Source organism: Toxorhynchites rutilus, chromosome 3 (assembly GCF_029784135.1).
Source record: "Toxorhynchites rutilus septentrionalis strain SRP chromosome 3, ASM2978413v1, whole genome shotgun sequence".
In the NCBI taxonomy this organism is placed as follows: domain Eukaryota; kingdom Metazoa; phylum Arthropoda; class Insecta; order Diptera; family Culicidae; genus Toxorhynchites; species Toxorhynchites rutilus.
Genome location: NC_073746.1, coordinates 324,703,161 through 324,723,121, shown reverse-complemented (window position 1 = coordinate 324,723,121; position 19,961 = coordinate 324,703,161). Strand labels below are relative to the sequence as shown.

The window sequence follows — 19,961 nt, the reverse complement described above, 5'->3', positions numbered from 1 at the left end:
AGCGGGCGTGCTGCATTGTAGAGGACTGCGTGAATAATATCTTCGAAAACTTTTGCTATGCAGCAAAGGATGGAAATTACACGATAGTTGTCGACTATGTGAGTACCACCCGATTTATGCACGGGAGTAATCGAAGCCGTCTTCCACATAGTTGGGAACGATCGTTCAATCAGCGAACGGTTGAAGATGAAGCTGAGCGGAGTCATCAGAGATTTGGCACACTCTTTTAGGAAAGTTGGAGGCAAACGATCGGTACCAGCGCCTTTGGAGATGTCAAGTTTCTTCAGGGCTGAAAGAACATCATTCGGCGTGATGGTTAACGGTGGCAAACTTACGTTTAGCGGCGAAATGTTGTCAAACTCTGTTGCAGAGAATGCTGGTGGGTCATCACTGTGCACGCTTCGGAAGAAATTTGCGAACAGATTAGCCGCTTCTTCAGGGGTGGTAGCTGTTAAGTCACCATACGATACATTCTCCGGAATATGCGATCCGCTTTTACGACTTTTCACATACGACCAGAAGCTTTTCGGATTCTGTTTCAAATTCGATTCAATTCGATCTGTATAAGAGCGAAAAGCTGCTATTCGACACTCACTATAGCACGCTTCAAGATGCTTAAGCTTTTCTTTCGCGTCACTGGATTTTTCTCGAAAGTAAACTTTTCGGGCTTTGCGGACGCTATTACGGAGACGTCGCAACTCCGACGTCCACCATGAGTGCTTAAAACTGGGTGCTTGACATCTTCGTTTGCGAGGAACGTTATCGCGAAGGATCTCGTAAACTTTTTCATAGAATACTGCCGTTGCGCAGTTTGTTGACTCTGCGCCAATGATTTCGTTCCAGTCAACACCTGAAAGAAGGTTGTTCAGTGCAGTGAAGTCACATCGCTTGAAGTCAAAATCGGGATCGTCACAAGAATCATCAGGAACTTGCTGAGAAAACACGTCGAGTTGAATACGGAGAACAAAAGGTTTATGATGAGCGTCAAGTTTCAAAAGAGGAAAGGGTGGCTCGATGATTTCGGCATTGCAACTATCGTTAACAAATGCTAAGTCGAGAATCCTATTGTTCGAGTTGCGAAGCGTGTTGATTTGATGGAGTCCAGATGCAGCTATTGTTTCCGTGAACACAAGTTCGGCTTCCGTGGAGGCGTTACTAGGCAAATAACTGTTTATGTCCTCGTCGAACGTCCATGATAAGTATGGGAGATTATAGTCGCCGACTACGACAATGGAGTCAGTGTCCAATGCGCGGTCGCAGATGTCACATACGGCGTTAGAATGCATGGTGTATACATCAGGATGAGAGTTGGGCCGAATGTAGATGCCACAGATGTAAATTGTAAGGTCAGGGAGTTTGACGGAAGCGACGACTTGCTCCAATTGAGTGTAGTTACTGAGCGATACAGAATTGCAACGAAAGGAAGACCTAACTGCGATTAGAACTCCACCTCCGCGTCGTAAAGAACTTGATCTTTCACTACGATCGCAACGGAAAATCGTATAATCGGACGCCAGCTCAGTATTCGCGATATCGGGTCGCAGCCAAGTTTCGGTAAGAACGACGATGTCGTAATCACCACATGCCATTTTCGTGAAGAATTCATTTGTTTTAGTTCGCATTCCACGTACATTCTGGTAGTATATGGTTAAGTGAATAAACCAGAGCTGGAACAGTTAAAATCGGCGGGAGCAGGTTTCGAATGGTGGTGTTACAGACAATAGATGTTTGTGGCGTTAGTTGGTCGCTGACGGCGTATCCGGTTGCGGTTGATCGACTGCGGGATCCCAGAACCCCGGTTTGTTCGAGCTGTAGTTTTCGAATTCTCGAAAACGAATACCCATGGGCCAGGTGGACGATGTCATGGCCTTTGGCTTCAGATCATGACACACACCGAGCTTAAATGACACATACGTGAGGCTGGAAACGTCTCTACCGCGAGGGACAAGCTTAACAAGCTTTACATCATCTGTCGCTAATCTGGTCTTGACCATCTCGATCACTTTTTCGTCCGGAGCTCTGGGATCTATTCCCGACAAATATATCCAGAAAAGTTTGGCCTCTGAACTTGCAGTGACTTACTCAAATATGTACTTCTGATTTCAGTTTCCCTGATCTCAGGATCTCCGGGCTCGCACATTCTTCTGCGGATAGTTTAACCCATTGGAAGTGCGCGGTTTTTCTCGTTTATGTCTATTGTGCAAAGTAAGAATTTTGTCCGTTCACGTTCTGGTTTCCAAATGTTGAATCTTATAATTTAGTAGGTCAATCTTGTGCGGTCCTGAGAACTCGAATATACAAAAATTGTGTCAGTGCAACAAATCGTAAGGTAATAGCTGTTATCCGTGTTCCTTTTGAAAGTGCGCACAAATTTCTAATGTGCTTGTTCGATATTCGGCTGCATCCTTCTTTGACAGGCACGGTGTTCGCCAAGTTCGGAAAATATATTTTTTCCCCCTTATCGGCTCGGATCTTAACCAACGCAGCGAAGAAAGCTCACAGCAGCAACACTATCAGCGACGGATTCATCATTCATCAGCAAGTCATCAGCAGAATTGAAACTAGAGATAGGAATAAATGCAACCATAATGATTATTTGTAAATAGTTTGTTCCTCAATTAAAGTTATTACTAAATCATCAAAATCAAATTGGAAATTCGTTAATGTACGCGACATACGTTATTGTCGAAATTCGTCTTCCGCTTAGCGGAATTTGAATGAAAAGTTTTGTGGTTCTATTGAGTTACGCTCTCTGATGAGGAATAGCGACCTGGCCTGTGATGATTAATTCAGGCACAGGTGAAATCTACCGTTTATTTTAGGTTCAAATGAAGAATGATGAGGCTTTGTTGGTTGGTTGGTTGAGGTCTAGCTAGAGTTTCGTGGCCTGGCTGGAACGCGCTTCCATCAAGGAAGTAGCATTACTGGAACTCGCCCTTGAAGGGAGTCTTCACCGGGCAACCTATCTTGGCGGGCAGTCTCCTTCGCGCTTTTAGAGGATCGGCCCACCAGCCCACGGCTACAAAATCTGTTAGTTTAACTCTTTTGAAACCCCAAATAGTAGCCCTGAAAACAGCCGTTTGTTATATGTGCTCATATCCATCAAACGGTTTGTAACAAACAAAAAAATGAAAATAAGTTTCTGGCAGAAAGTTCAACAGGTTGCACCTCACAGCGATCCAAGGGCAAAATCGTTCCCGAAGGTCAATAGTTTGAATGAATTATGTCGGTGTACTTTAGTTCGCCATTTTAAATCGATAATAAAAAAAAGTAAAAAAAAAACTTTTTAAGTGCACTTAAAGCTTGAAAATAATTAGTCATTTAGCGGTTAATAGTTATCACATCCCTTCCTTCACTAATCTAGGGCAATGATGAGACTAAAATAAAATCGTGGGGCACATCGGATTTTCATTATCCACGGTTAGTTGTTTCATCATATGCCCCACGGTTTTATTTTAATCTCATCATTGCCCTAGATTATTAAAGAAAGGATGTGATAACTGTTAACCGCTAATTGCCTGACTATTTTCTAGCTTTTAGTACACTAAACTGTTTAACTTAAAAAGCTCTTATTTACTTTTTTTATTTTATAGCTTTTAGTACATTATCTGTATGATTAGTATACTTATCTACAATAAAACCATTCATCTTTTTTTTTATTTCTTACCTAATTTTCTTCGAAATATTTTGATGGCGTACTGAATTTTGTTAGTCAAATCATTTCATTCGATACCGATATTGAGGGGATTACAAAAAAAACATACACCATTTTGAATTTATGTTGTTCATAATGTAGTGTGTTCTCCAAGTCTCCAAGCCATTTAGCCATTTTTTACCGGCGGCCAAATTGGATTTTTCAAGATATTGGAATACACAGTATCATAATGACAGCAGAGATAAAGGTTTGTTCCGAATCTCAATAATCAAAAGGAACGGGGTCAAATTTTTATTAATGTCGAACAACCCTACAAACATACAAACATACATACAAACAGGTCAAGTTGAATGAAGCCGTTTAAAAAAGTAATTGACTATTTTGTTACAGAGGCCATCTTGAATTTGAATTTTCCTAAATAGCTGTGATCTACTGGGCAAACCCCTTCACTTGATACCCATATTGATGGGGTTTTGAGAAAATATGTAATCCGCCATTTTGTGATGGCGGCCATTTTGGATTTGAATTTTTCATAAATAACTGTCATCTACTAGTCAATCCCTTTCATTCGATACGCATATTGATGGGGTTTGGAATTATCCCATATTGATGTAGTATTGAGAAAATATGTAACCGCCATTTTGTAGCAGCCGCCATCTTGGATTTTTAAACTCATGAGATACGCAGTTTTATAATGACTGCAGAGATAGAGGTGTGTTCCAAATTTCAGATCAATCGGTCAACCGGAAGGGGTTCAAATTTCTATTAATGTGGTAAAAGGCTGCAGACAAACATACAAACATACAAATTAGAGGGCAAACTAAATGAAACCGTTTAAAAAGATACGCTGTGGTATACATGGTAGAGAGTGCTTGTATTTTTTTTCATCACACGCATACATTGTTCTTGTTTTGTTATTTATTACCAAAATTTTATTTGTATGTGTACCTCAGTGTTGTATTTTGTTGATTAGAAATGTGTAATAATGGTGGTGGTGGAACACATAATATAACCGATCGAAGTGTAGGAGCTGTGATAGATAACTTTAATGTTCTAGGCCTCTATGATTCAAATAAGATAAATAACTTTGGCGGTCCATTCTTTTGCAGAATGTGCATTGGAAATAAGGCAATAAGAACACAAATATCAACGAATAACTAACTTGCTCTATAGGAGGTCTTCGTAGCCACTTGGTTACGCGTTCGCTTACCAAGCGATCGATCGTGAGTTCAAACTCAGGGCCCTCAATTGACCATCTTTGTGTTGTTATAGAATAACTACGTCCACGCAACCATCATCAGCGATGAAAATCGATCCACGGTGGAACAAAGATCGATTCATCCATACAACTGCTCTGCTCTGTAAGAAACATCGGGCTGCTGTTCTATGAAAAACCCAACAATGATCAATATCAACTGTATCCGCTGTCCGGTGTGCTGAACAATGGAAGGACAGAAAGAATACCCTTACGCCTAAATGGCTACTACTGTGTAATTTACCATAATGTAATGGAACAGAAAACTTAACGCCAAAATGGCTACTACTACTACTGTGTAATTTACAATTTATAGAAACGTAAACATATGTACATGTACACGATTAAACCCGGCTCTGTTACAGCTAAAATGCTAATGAGCCTAATAAATAAATAAATAGGATAAAAAAACGGAGACGCAAATCCACTTGCTCTCGCGAGGACAAGAATGAATCATGAATTAACTATCTTCAGCTGTTTCTACAAAACCACGCAAAAAATCGGGCCACCAATTATTCACTTAAGGCTTCTAAAATTTCGAAGGCTTCTAAAATAAACTCGGAGATGATAAATAAACGAATTGAATGAAAAAAAATCATAGTCCTACGTCAACAATGAAGTTGTGTCATTGACACATTCCCTTATCATTTCTATCAAATACTTGAATTATTTGTATTAAAAGTGTGTATTTTAGAGCTCGATAATAAACTTATTTATCATGATGAAATACATACGATTTGAGTCTTTTTATTTTATTGATTTAGCCTGTGAAATGAATCTGTTTCAAAAAGTGAAGTAGTGGCCTTAATGTTTTGTCTGTCTTTTGTTTAAATAATAAGAAAAAATTAACTAACCTGTGTACTTCGTCCCAGTCAGATGCTCGACCTATGATTTTGCCGTTCGACAAAACGAACTCTTCAGTCTTCTAATTCATTTTCCCGTCGCGACGCAACGCACAACACTACCAGAACCGGTCATCGCACATTCACAAAGCTTTCGTTCTGCAGAACGCAAATATGTACAAGAAGAATCGGTAAACAGCGCAATAAATAAAACCGATAGATCAATGATCTTGCATGTGCCACACTTCGAAATGCACCGAACCGCTATAGTTTCCTTCTTTTCCACCTTGTTTTCTCCTCTCGGAGTGGCCTACGGAGACACATTCACACACTACACACACGCTTGTCGAGCGATAACATGAGCACTTTTTCCTCGTTTTGTCTCCACCGACCAAGTACTGTTCACTTAACGACGATGTTATATACTTCCCAGCTTGTGTACTATGAAAAGGGCATCATCACCACCGTCATCATCATCCTCATCATCCACTCACTTGCTTCACACCGGGTAGGGCAAAACTAGTATCGAGCACTTTCTTCCACTTGAGCCTCTCGTCGCGCGGTCAGCTGCCAACGCCACGCCGCACCGCTCCGGTGAGTTGACTATGATCTTTGTTTGTTTACAATACGTTTCTGTAATTTTCAGCGTTCAAATTTTATCTCTATTGCACAAACACCACTTAAAGCCGCACGTACGACGTTCCTAGCATCCATTCGAAATAAACACCTTTTTTGGCGGATTCCATCTGAAACGGAAGACAGAAAAAAGAGAAAAAAAATATTGGATTGAAACAGTTGCGAAGATCTGCGGTGTGATTGATTATTTGCTATCTCTTCGAAACCCGCGTGCAAACGGCGTAAAGTCGCACATGAGAAATCCAGATTGAACCGGAAATTACAAATGTTTGCGCTGGAAATGCTTGCCAGAATTTGAATAACTAATAGACAAAACGAACATAAAACCTGAATCGCGATCAAGCAAAAACGCACACGCGTGAAGCTGTGATTTATAATCGGAATTAGCAACTAATAAAAACGCAATAGTTCGGAAACTGTTTCGCTCGATACAATTCACACGCATTCCAGTTTTGTCTTAACTTGTTTGAAACCCATTTTGAAATTAAATTCGAGAATATTTCAGCTGCAGTTAGGCCAATTCATCACATCTCCCACTTACAACCTCCAAAACTGAACTGTTGCCTTAAATATCTCAATGTTTCGTTTCACACTTGCTCCCACTCACGTAAAGGTGTCATCTCCGCACCGGAAAAAGGCACCCATTCATATGCAAAAAAAAACACAAAAATCGAATAGAGCAAACTAAGAGGATAAAAAACAGACAACCCGTAACCCTGGATGGACACCAAAAAGTCTCGGCAATAAAACTTAACGATCGTCAAACGCTAAATAACAGTCAGGAATAAATCTGCACGAGAAGCGTCAGAGGACAGCAACAACAAACAAACAAAAACAATAACAAAAACAGCAATAACTATAGAACGTGAACGGTGAACACGACACCGAAGAAGCGCATCACCATCATCATCATCATGAGCGTCACCATCGGCATCGTCGTACTGAAGTCGGGGTAAAAACGGGACAAACTCATTTGCGTGTTCAGTCAGGAATCCACACCCGCTTCCTTCGGTCATCTCACCGGTCCGTGTGGGAGATGTGGGCTCGGGAACGCAAGTGGGAGGGAGACGCAAATCCACTCGCCGGCCAGTTTACCGACCGGTGCAACTCTTGCGGATGCAAGTATTCATTACGGAGTGGACTAATCGAATGAGGCGAACGAATTCGATGCGCGTTTTGATCTTGGCTTGAAACCGAGCTTGGAACTTTTGTCTAGTGGAAAGTTACCCTTAGGGTGGTTCTCGCTGCCGGAAAATCAGTCGGATTTCTGCTCCAATGAGACTGACATTTGCATTTTCGAGTATCTTTATGAGCCGAGTAGCAAGTTCAAAAATGTGCTATCATTGCAAGTCGGAATAGTTGCCCCGGACTCGACACTCCATTGAAATGTGTATCATTAGCAATCTCATTCAGTCACAAGCACTACGAGAGAGGTTTATGTATACCTTAACCTTTATACTTTTAATACCTTTATGTAAGGGTTGAACACGAAAAAAATCAGACATGGAAATCTTGCTGTAGTGAAATTGGTGAGAGTTTACCAAGTCGACCATAAAAGGCGACCAACATTCAGTTGCGCCAGAAAAAGTTTCTACCGGGGCTATGGAGTCGGAGTCAAAAAAATCTCACTGTATTAGGAGTCGGAGTCGGAGACGGGAAAGTTTTACCGACTGTACAAATCCGTTAAGAGCCGAGTTGATTTCATTGAAATTAATTAATAGATGATAGTAGATGAAGTCGATATGTTCAAGATCTTCCACATGCGTTGAACCGTTCACACACTCCAGTTGACGATTCGGGACGGACTGAACAATCGTTCTGATACTACCTTGGTTGGTAAATTTAGGCAAGTTACTATAGCTGCTAGAACTCCGAAAGCGAATGCAATTCTCAAAAGAAGAGCAGGGAAAGAAGCAAGTTTAGATCAGGCAACTCGCTAAAGAAGTACATATCTAACGATTCAGCGACTGATTTAACTTAGAAATTTAATCAATGATCTGGACATTGAGAATATTCCCTAACCGAGAATCAGTGGAACAAAGCGCTCGATCTGGAGAAGCTCCTGTTTCAACCGTTCAACCTAACTAAAACACTTCAACTTGAAGAACTGACACCTGGAATATTTGTGTTGGAATTAAGAAGTCTGATTTTCCGCCTTAGTAAGATTGAATGACCAATTGCAGAGGGAGTTCTACGGTGGAGAGAAGACAAAGTGCACTTCTGGCTAACCCTATATTGTTAGCAGCAATTTACATCGATACAAAAAGAAGAATTTTACTTAACGAGAGATTTTACAATTAATGATGGCCACGGAAGCACTATGTGAAACATCAGAACGGATCAAAGGTTGGTTGATGATGAACCTGTCGGCGAATCTTGCAGCGATAACCCTGAGTCTTAATCTTCATCAGGGAGCACAAATTTCGATGCTTGCCTGAACAACAAAAAAGCAAAACGACGTCACCTTGGAAAGAGAATAAGAAGGAAAACCTGCTGTTGAACATCTTTTGAAGTGAAATCCTAGCTTATTTGCCAGAGATTGAAAAATATGACCGATTGTGCAAGATGACAGTACAAGTAATTCCAGCGTCTCCTGAGCTCATCGTGGATGTTGCACGAACGATCACTGCCATGCCACCATGTTTAACATTTTTTTACTAGTATACATCCTTAAGTACATTATTCCTTAACTCTAAGGTTAATAAGGCAGAAAACCGATTACTCGCAGTCTCGCAGTGAGTTCAGTGAGTTTAGAAGGGTGACATATTTTCTATAGGAAAAGGAATTTTAAATTTGGATATTTATTTTCACTGGCTAATTATAGAAGATCGTAAATTAAACGTTCTAATGACATCAGACATGGAAATCATGCTGTAGTGAAATTGGTGAGAGTTTACCAAGTCGACCATAAAAGGCACCCAACATTCAGTTGCGCCAGAAAAAGTTTCTACCGGGGCTATGGAGTCGGAGTCGGAGTCGAGGAGTCGGAGTCGAGGATTTGGATGTCTGACTGAGGAGGAAACCTGGTTTCGAATTATTTCATTTTTTCAGCAGGAGTCGGAGTTGAAGTCGGAGTCAGAGTCGGTACTAATAATTGCGAAGAATCGGAGTCGGGAAATTTCTCTTCTGGATGCTACTTTTTTGATAAACTCCCTGGTTCGTGGTTCCAGAAACGAAAGTGAATTTCATCAGGAAATTTTCGTGGAGCTTTATTGATCGTTTCGTTGCCCCCAAATTCCGCTTCGGATTACAGTTCGGTAAATCTTGTGCTTTGAAACTTCTCAAGTCAATCCTTTACCTCTTTGTTTTCGGAACAGAGGACTGCGAATTCCGGACCATTTTCGCTACAACTGTCGAAGACAACTTTAGGATCCGACGAGGAGGACTTTGGTTTTCTTTCGGATTTAGTTTATTTTACAGTCATTCCATGCCATGAAAAGTGGTAATTTTGTTCTTTATCGCAAAACATTACACCCGTATTTTTTTTATTTTTTTATTAAGGTCCCATATTTATTTTAAAGTGGTCCGATAAAATTTTTTCTTTCTACTTTTTCCCAAAAATGACTTTTTTCAAAAAAATTTTAAATACTGAATTAAATACTGAAGCCAGCCTTTTATTGAATATTATTGAACCTGCAAAAAAACGGATTTTATTTTTGTAGTTTTTTTTTCCCTAAATATATTTTTTATTAAGGCACATGTGGCGTTAGCCTGACGGGGCCGGGAGTCCAATATTTTGACAATTTTTGTCTTACAACTATGTTAGTAATATGTAACCGATTACTCGCGGTTGGCTCGAGGTTAGTATTACAAGTGTTCTCATAATTGGTATGTTGCAGTCTTCGATGCTCTATACGTGTGCCCGACACGGGCTACTTCCTATTGGGATGCAGCTGACCATTAATCAGCAACGCCCCCCTAGTCTGTACCCCATATCTAGCGTGGTGCGTCTTTCTCGACTCGAGGAATCCAGGATAGAATGGTCACTAGCCGGCGCAATCATCAGTTCGTGTAGAGTTGTCATGAGCGGTACAACCTTTGGCTCTTGTTGAATGATCAGTGGACTGCACAACCTTTGGCCCGTGCATCTGTAAAGAGTGTGTGTATGTATTGCCGCGACTAAGTAAAAGTTTATCGATCGGATAGGAGGGATATGAAACGGGGACACAACGAAGGAAACATCATTAAACGTTGACATCGGCGTTTCTGAGGAACAGGTATAGATGAAGCAGAAGATCAGGATCCCGGCTACCTAAGATATCCCGGACGGGGATATCCGATTGTCTGCCTTTTGCTCTCAGTGCTCTAGAGAGCTGAGAGCGAGCAGCATGGAACCGGATACACGACCAGACAACATGCTCGATGTCGTGGTAGCCATCGCCACAATCACAAAGATTGTTTGCTGCGAGCCCAATGCGATAGAGATGCGCGTTTAGGTTGTAGTGATTGGACATAAGCCGAGATATCACGCGAATGAAATCACGACCTACATTCAATCCCTTGAACCATGCACTCGTCGAGACCTTAGGGATAATCGTGTGTAACCAACGACCGAACTCATCTTCACTCCACATGCGCTGCCAACTAACGAGTGTGTCCTGACGAGGAATGTGAAAAAATTCATTATAGGCAATTTGCCTTTCAAAAAGTATGCCTTCTGAAGCGCCCACCTTAGCTAGCGAATTTTTGTAGTTATTATTATTATTTTTTTTAAATCGTTTATTTTCACAGGCTCAGTTACGTAAGGTTTTTTTTATTTTTTGTTTAAATCGTTTATTTTTACAGGCTCAGTTACATAGGTTTAAAGGAGCCGAACTCCTTACTGTATTGTTACTAGTATATATACATTTTTCCTTAATTCTAATGTTAATAATATAGGAAACCGATTACTCGCGGTCAACTCGAGTTTAGAAGAGTGACATATTTTCTTCAGGAAAAGGAGGGATGTTGACAATGATCACACTCACACTCTCAATCACACTCATCACACTCAATTCTTAAACCTATCTTATATCTAATATGTATTTACATTTCATCTTATTCTTAAGAAGGGATCCGATCTCTCACAAAGGAAAAGGAAAAACTAAGGGTATAAGGACAATCACAAACGAAGATCGATAGCTCTAAGGAATACATATATTTGGGACATGTAATCAAGGTCTAACCGAGCCAACACGTCTCTCACCGGCATCATGGGCTGCCTTCCTCGGGCCCGAAGGGTGACTACTAAATTCGATCTGGCGACAAGATACAGCTCGCACGACCAAACAACGTGCTCCCGTGGTAACCTTGGCCACAAACACAAAGATTGTTGTCGGCAAGATTAATACGAAAGAGTAGCGCATCTAACGAACAGTGATTGGACATGAGTCGGGAGAAGGTGCGAATAAAGTCCCGACTCAAGCCCAGACTTTTGAACCATGGTTTGAGGCTAACCTTAGGGATAATCGAGTGGAGCCACCGGCCCAATTCATCTTCGTTCCACGGGGGTCTCCGTAGCCACATTGGTTGCGCGTTCGCTTAGTAAGCGATCGATCGTGAGTTCGAAACTCAGGGCCCTCATTGACCATCTTTGTGTTGTTACAGAATAAATACGTCCACGCAACAATCATCAGCGATGGAGATCGATCCACGGTCGAAATATGATCGATTCATCCATACAACTGCTCTGCTCTGCAAGACACATCGGGCTGCTGTTCTATAAATAACTCAACAATGATCAATCAACTGTCTCCGCTGTCCGGTCTAACTGGATAAATGGAAGAACAGATAGAAAACTCTTACGCCTAAATGGCTGCTACTGTGTAAATGTGTGTACCATATGGAATGGTATAGAAGGGAATACTCTAACGCCGAAAAATGGCAACTGTGTAATGTGCTAATTATAGATATGATAAATATGTGACATGTACACGATTAAAATTCGGCTCTGTTACAGCTAAAATGTCAATGAGCCTGAAATAAATAAATGGGACAAAAAAAAATCTTCGTTCCATTTGCGTTGCCAGTTAACTATGGTATTTTTGCGGACTAAAGAATAAAATTCATTGAAGGCGATTTGACGCTGATAAATATCGCCTTCAATTGCACCTACCTTTGCTAATGAGTCAGCCCTCTCATTTTCCCAGAATTGAGCAATGTGAAGGGACCCAGACAAAGGTAATGACATAACAGCGTCTAGATAAAGCACTCAAAATTTCTCGTATTCTCTCAAGGAAGTACGGCGAGTGCTTTTCCGGCCTCACTGAACGGATAGCTTCGACAGAGCTAAGACTATCCGTTACAATGTAATAGTGTTCAACAGGTCGTGAGGCGACGCTGTCCAGCGCCCAGTGTATCGCTGCCAATTCAGCAATATACACTGAGCAAGGATTCTGAAGACTGTGTGAGGTGCTAGAAAATTCGTTGAACACTCCAAATCCTGTGGACTCATTCATAGAGGACCCATCAGTAAAGTACATATTATCACAATTGATATCCCCATACTTTGCATCGAAGATCGTTGGAACGATCCTCGATCGAAGATAATCTGATGTTCCATGGATATCCTGCTTCATGGACAGATCAAAATGCACAGAGGAATTGATGTAGTCAGGAAAACAAACACGGTTGGGAGTATACGAAGAAGGATCAACCTGCATAGAGATGAATTCATGATATGAGCTCATGAATCCAGAATGAAAATTTAGCTCGATAAGCTGCTCAAAATTTCCGATCACCAATGGGTTCATAACCTTACACCGGATGAAGAACCGAAGAGATAATAAATTGAAGCGATCTTTTAGTGGGAGTACGCCTGCCAAAACCTCGAGACTCATGGTATGCGTTGAGGGCATACATCCCAACGCGATACGGAGACAAAGATACTGAATTCGCTCGAGTTTAATGAGGTATGTTTTGGCAGCTGATTGAAAACAGAAACTGCCATACTCCATCACTGAGAGAATAGTTGTTCGATACAACATTATAAGATCTTCGGGATGGGCTCCCCACCAGGTGCCGGTAATTGTACGGAGAAAGTTTATTCTTTGTTGACATTTTTTACTCAGATACCTAATATGGGCCCCCCAAGTACATTCAGAGTCGAACCAGACCTACGTAAGTTTAAAGGAGCCGAATTCTTAAATATATATATATATTTTTTTTTTTATAACTATATATAAACAATATGTCACTGTGACAATACTGTCACAGTTTAGAAGGGTGACCTATTTTTTCATGAAAAGGCTGAGATATAAGGGAATGATGTTGATGATCACACTCAATTTTTAAATTTATTCGTATATCTATTGTACAGGGTCTTTCAGATTAAACCCACACGCTAAAAAATCGAATAGCACCTTAAAAAAAATTCGCTCCGTCGTAACACTGCATGCCCACTTTGGGACGATAATATTCGGCTACTCGTTCAGTTTGATCGGATGGTTTTTGAAGGGTGTGTCACATCAAATTGCATCACGGAAAAAACGCTGTAGAAATTCGCCCAGTAGACCGATCCTTTTGAAAATTTTAGACAGTAAAATAAAAACTATTAAACAACTTTTGGCATTTTCTTTTTATTCATACTTCGAGCCCAAGCCCGTATGCTCGCACCTTCCTCTTTACCCCGTCCATAAGGTTCTGTACAACGTCAGGTTGTAGTTTTTTTTTAACAGAAATCCATTTTCTCTTGAAGTCCGCCTCCGATTTGACAACTTTTGGGTTCTTCCGGAGGACCTGCTTCATAATCGCCCAATATTTCTCTATTGGGCGAAGCTCCGGAGCGTTCGGCGGGTTCATTTCCTTTGGCACGAAGGTGTCCCCGTTGGCTTCGCACCACTCCAACACGTCCTTTGAATAGTGGCACGAAGCGAGATCCGGCCAGAAAATGGTCGGGCCCTCGTGCTGCTTCAATAGTGGTAGTAAGCGCTTCTGTAGGCACTCCTTAAGGTAAACCTGCCCGTTTACCGTGCCGGTCATCACGAAGGGGGCGCTCCGCTTTCCGCAAGAGCAGATCGCTTGCCACACCATGTACTTTTACCAAACTTGGATAGTTTCTGCTTGCGAATCTCCTCCGGAACGCTGAATTTGTCCTCTGCGGAGAAGAACAACAGGCCCGGCAGCTGACGAAAGTCCTCTTTGACGTAGGTTTCGTCGTCCATTACCAGGCAATGCGGCTTCGTCAGCATTTCGGTGTACAGCTTCCGGGCTCGTGTATGTACGCAGGCCCTTCCGCTGCTTGGTCCGCTGGACGAATGAACTTGACATATTCAGCTTATTGGCGACATCCCGGACCGAACTTCTCGGATCACGTCTAAACTGCTTAACTACGCGCTTGTGATCTTTTTCATTGACGGAGCATCCATTTTTGCCGTTCTTCACCTTCCGGTCGATGGTTAGGTTCTCGAAGTATCGTTTTAGTACTCTGCTGACCGTGGATTGGACGATTCCCAGCATCTTACCGATGTCCCGATGTGACAACTCCGGATTCTCGAAATGAGTGTACAGGATTAATTCACGACGCTCTTTTTCGTTCGACGACATTTTTCCAAATTTACAAAAAATTGACAGTGAAGCATGGACAACGTGATCTATACACTCTTATCTGATTTTAAAGCGAAAGCTGAAGATATAATTCCTAAAAATTAAATTTCTACAGCGTTTTTTCCGTGATGCAATTTGATGTCACTTTAGTATCATGATGTACAATTTACAAGAACGTTTATTTAGTGAAATCGTATTTCTCGAGCAACCGAAGCCTTAATGAAACTTTGTTCTCTTATGGTAAGAATTTCAACATTTCTCGTCATCGATTACTTCCTCTGGGGGGTACGTGGAGGACCGTTGCTATGTTAATAGGCCACAAAATTCGGAGGAACTTAAAGAAGAAATAACTCGGATTTTCAATAGCACGACAGCGAAGTCGTAATGTTAGAGTTGTGCATGAAGAGTTTTGTTCACCGTTTAAAACGCGTTATCGAAAAAGGGGTGGTCACATCGCAAATGTCCTAAAATAAGCTTTATTTTCGTTTTTTTTAATATAAATCGATTTACTTTTGTAGAAGTTATTAAAATTTGTTGCGTGAGCGTTTAATCTGAAAGACCCTGTACAGGCAAACCGTTTCTTGTGCGGGGGATAGGGACCGCACAATAAAACGCATAAAAAACATCGTGCGAAACATCAACAGTAGCTTTAAAAAACCGTGTTCAGTGCACAATTTGAAAAAAACTTTTTTTATGCGATAGATAGGGACCGCATAAAGAAAGTTTCCACCAAGAAAATAACTCAAATCCACGCCATTCACCGTTCGATTTCCTTTTGTTTCCCTGCTTTGCGATGGGACAGTTTGCCTTTTCGGTTGCGCGTGGCTGTGTTGTACTTTTAGTTGCATGTCGAAGCTTGTTGCTATTAGAAATCATGTTTGAGAAGTGGATAATTTAAACGCAAATGTGCTTTTTCGCACTGAAATGCCTATAAAACATCGAAAAAAAAACTAAATGGATGATAACTTCGTAAAATATGCGGCTTTTCATATACCGCACAAAAAAAATCTAACAAAAAATACCGCACAAAAACAGGTTTTCCTGTATATTTACATTTCAACTTATTTTACTGTTCCTCTTGCGTTGCAGTTAGCGATGGTATTTTTAAGGAATAAAGAATAAAATTCATTGAAATCTTTCGATTTGACGCTGATAATTGTCGCATTCAATTGCACCTACCTTTGCTAATGAGTCAGCCCTCTCATTACCCGGAATTGAGAAATGTGAAGGGACCCAGACAAAGGTAATGACGTACAGTAATGCTTTTGAACCCGGACGCTTTTTAATCCGAACACTTTTTCATTGCATTCAATATCATACCAAAACCATAACATTTTTTGCATGTTGAATCAATGTGACTGATAGTTAAAATTGTGTCAACTGTGAACAAAAAAGTTTCAAAAATGTGTGTTTCACAAATCCATGTCCGGAATAAAAAAAACATTCAGAAAATGATTTTGTATCCGGACGGATCAAAAGTTAACGATTAAATTTCTCATTGAAGGAGTTGCAGAAGAATAAGTTGAAAGAGTATGGAGTCGAAGATTTTAGATCCGGTGACCATAAAACGGTGTACAGGACGGACTCGAATTTATGACCCGTTTTTATGTACGTGGGTAACTTTTTAACTTTGTATGTAACGCTCCCCCACATTAATAAAAATTTAACCCCTTTCTGATGACCGATTGATCTGAAATTTGGAACACACCTTTATCTTTCCACTCATTATAAAACTCCGTATTTCATGTTCTTGAAAACCCAAGATGGCGGCCGCTACAAAATGGCGAATTACATATTTTCTCAGAACCTCATCAATATGGGTATCAAACGAACGGGATTGACTAGTAGTAACCGTGTTATTTATGAAAAATTCAAATCCAAAATTTTGAATAAATTGTTGAACGGTTTTATTGTAGAGGAATGTAAAGAAACACTTTTTAAGGTCAACGGTTTCATTGTGATTAAACATAATAATAATACAGATAATTTACTAAAAGCTAGAAAATAATTAGGCAAGCAGCAGTTAGTAGTTATCACACCTCTTCCTTCATAAATCTAGGACAATGATGAGACCAAAATAAAATCGTGAGGCATGTGATGAAACAACTGTCTGTAGATAATGTAAATTCGACGAGTCCCATTTTGGATTTGCTTTTTTCATAGATAATTGAAACCAGTGTAAAACAATGTGAAAGAGCAGCTTATTTGAAGACAAGGAATATCTTTTTAGAAATAATGGAATTTTGATATTTACATGTACTGCCGTTCTACGCATAGTTGTCCCATGTTCCAAAATCAGCAACTGAGAAAAACGCAATCAATGTTTTCTAGCATGTTTGTCTAACAGAAGCTTTGAGCATTTCAGTTTAGTAATACACCGGGTTTTTTTATAAGCAGTAAACTATTGTCTAATGAAATGAAAACGTTCCCCTCACTTGAGTCAATCATGCTTGATAATGGGTTTCAATATTCATGATGAGACAGTTATGCTTAGAATATCAACAAGGTATAATTAAACTTGATGTTGTTTTTTCAAAAACTGGGAACAAACAATAAGTTTTTTTTTTGTATTTTTCCAAAAGATTATGCATAAAAACATCGTTTTATAAAGGAGGAAGTGATCTGCAACACCTTTGCAGAATATAAATATCATTGTTATTAGGCTTATGCTAACAAGGTGTACACGTGTTCTGTAATTTGTTTGATAATCAAGTCGTTCTTCCAAACCAGAAATGAGTGCATTAACCCTGCTGATAGCGTGACATTTTTTGTACTTGAACCGATTCATTTATTATAGATCTACAAAAAATACATGGTGGGACATTTTTGCCTAGAATATCAACATGAGACAATTGAACTTGATGTTGTTATTTTAAAAGCTGGGAACAAACAATCACTTTTTTTGTATTTTTTCGGAAGATAAGGCATGAAAACATCGGTCTATGAAAAAAGTGAACATTATCAAAAAGTTAAATGGGACAACTATGCGTAGAACGGCAGTATAGTAGATCGAACTTGAATATTTGTCACGAAATAAATAAACACGGAAGAACAGCTCATGTTAAAGGGGGGAAAAATTGTATTGTCATCGTTTTATGTGTCCGAAATACGAGGTACCTAAGGGGGACCCCGACCAGGAGAGCCAAAAAAGCATAGGTTTTTTTATAATTTTTTATGTCGTTTGTGATTTAGTCAAATGTTCGAGTCTCCTGCAGTGTAGTCTGCGTGTCGTGATGTATAATTATAATGCTAGAAAAAAAACCCGCTATGACCACAATTATACTGCGATGCGTTGTAATTCATTTTTATGCTTGAAATTTCAATTTTTCGATTTCCCAGGTCGGAATCCTCCTTTAACACGATGAGCCTCGCTTTTTTTCATGCTGCGCTTCTCATTCAACCCGCATCAATAGCGTTTGCACGATACCAGTGTCGATCCAAGCTTCCAAAGATACTTATTGTATAGATAGAAAATAGTTGGAAATTCGACTAGAAAGTACTCAAATTTTGTAATACATCCGAACACAAACCATATATATATTTTTTGAGAGCGGGGACCGACATTAATATTGTTCAAAAACTTTAGATGCGGGCTGAACGGAAAGCGTAGTAAGAATAATTCGGGGCTCAACGTGTAAGCCACACGAGTATACCTTCTTGATGAAATTTTCTGATTTGATGGACCGTGCGTCATGAAGAACATTCTCCCTTGCAAAAGAATCTAAAATTGCTGACCCGGACGATTGATGATGTCCAAACGTGTCCAAACGAACGTAAAGGGTGTGTCACATCAAATTGCATCACGGAAAAAACGCTGTAGAAATTTAATTTTTAGGAATTATATCTTCAGCTTTCGCTTTAAAATCAGATAAGAGTGTATAGATCACGTTGGCCAAGCTTCACTGTCAATTTTTCGTAAATTTGGAAAAATGTCGTCGAACGAAAAAGATCGTCGTGAATTAATCCTGTGCACTCATTTCGAGAATCCGGAGTTGTCACATCGGGACATCGGTAAGATGCTGGGAATCGTCCAATCCACGGTCAGCAGAGTACTAAAACGATACTCCGAGAACCTAACCATCGACCGGAAGGTGAAGAACGGCAAAAATGGATGCTCCGTCAGTGAAAAAGATCACAAGCGCGTAGTTAAGCAGTTTAGACGTGATCCGAGAAGTTCGGTCTGGGATGTCGCCAATAAGCTGAATTTGTCAAGTTCATTCGTCCAGCGGACCAAGCAGCGGGAGGGCCTGCGTACATACAAGGTTCAGAAGGCTCCTAACCGCGACGAAAGGCAAAACATGGTGGGGAAGACGCGAGCCCGGAAGCTGTACACCGAAATGCTGACGAAGCCGCATTGCCTGGTAATGGACGACGAAACCTACGTCAAAGCGGACTTTCGTCAGCTGCCGGGCCTGTTGTTCTTCTCCGCAGAGGACAAATTCAGCGTTCCGGAGGAGATTCGCATACAGAAACTATCCAAGTTTGCCAAAAAGTACATGGTGTGGCAAGCGATCTGCTCTTGCGGAAAGCGGAGCGCCCCCTTCGTGATGACCGGCACGGTAAACGGGCAGGTTTACCTTAAGGAGTGCCTACAGAAGCGCTTACTACCACTATTGAAGCAGCACGAGGGCCCGACCATCTTCTGGCCGAATCTCGCTTCGTGCCACTATTCAAAGGACGTGTTGGAGTGGTACGAAGCCAACGGGGTCACCTTCGTGCCAAAGGAAATGAACCCGCCCAACGCGCCGGAGCTTCGCCCAATAGAGAAATATTGGGCGATTATGAAGCAGGCCCTCCGGAAGAACCCAAAAGTTGTCAAATCGGAGGCGGACTTCAAGAGAAAATGGATTTCTGTTCAAAAAAAAACTACAACCTGACGTTGTACAGAACCTTATGGACGGGGTAAAGAGGAAGGTACGAGCATACGGGCTTGGGCTCGAAGTATGAAAAATGGAAAATGCCAAAAGTTGTTTAATAGTTTTTATTTTACTGTCTAAAATTTTCAAAAGGATCGGTCTACTGGGCGAATTTCTACAGCGTTTTTTTCCGT

General features: G+C 40.7%; 1 protein-coding gene across 3 annotated transcripts in view; it reads right to left on the bottom strand.

Annotated features, from left to right (window-relative positions):
- Positions 1–19,961, bottom strand: part of LOC129779694 (high affinity cGMP-specific 3',5'-cyclic phosphodiesterase 9A) — a 446,325-nt gene that overhangs the window by 412,456 nt on the left and 13,908 nt on the right. For all 3 annotated transcript variants that reach the window (XM_055787323.1, XM_055787324.1, XM_055787325.1), the window contains exon 2: positions 5,765–6,498. The gene's annotated coding sequence lies outside the window, so the exon portion shown is untranslated. The remainder of the gene's footprint in view (positions 1–5,764; positions 6,499–19,961) is intronic.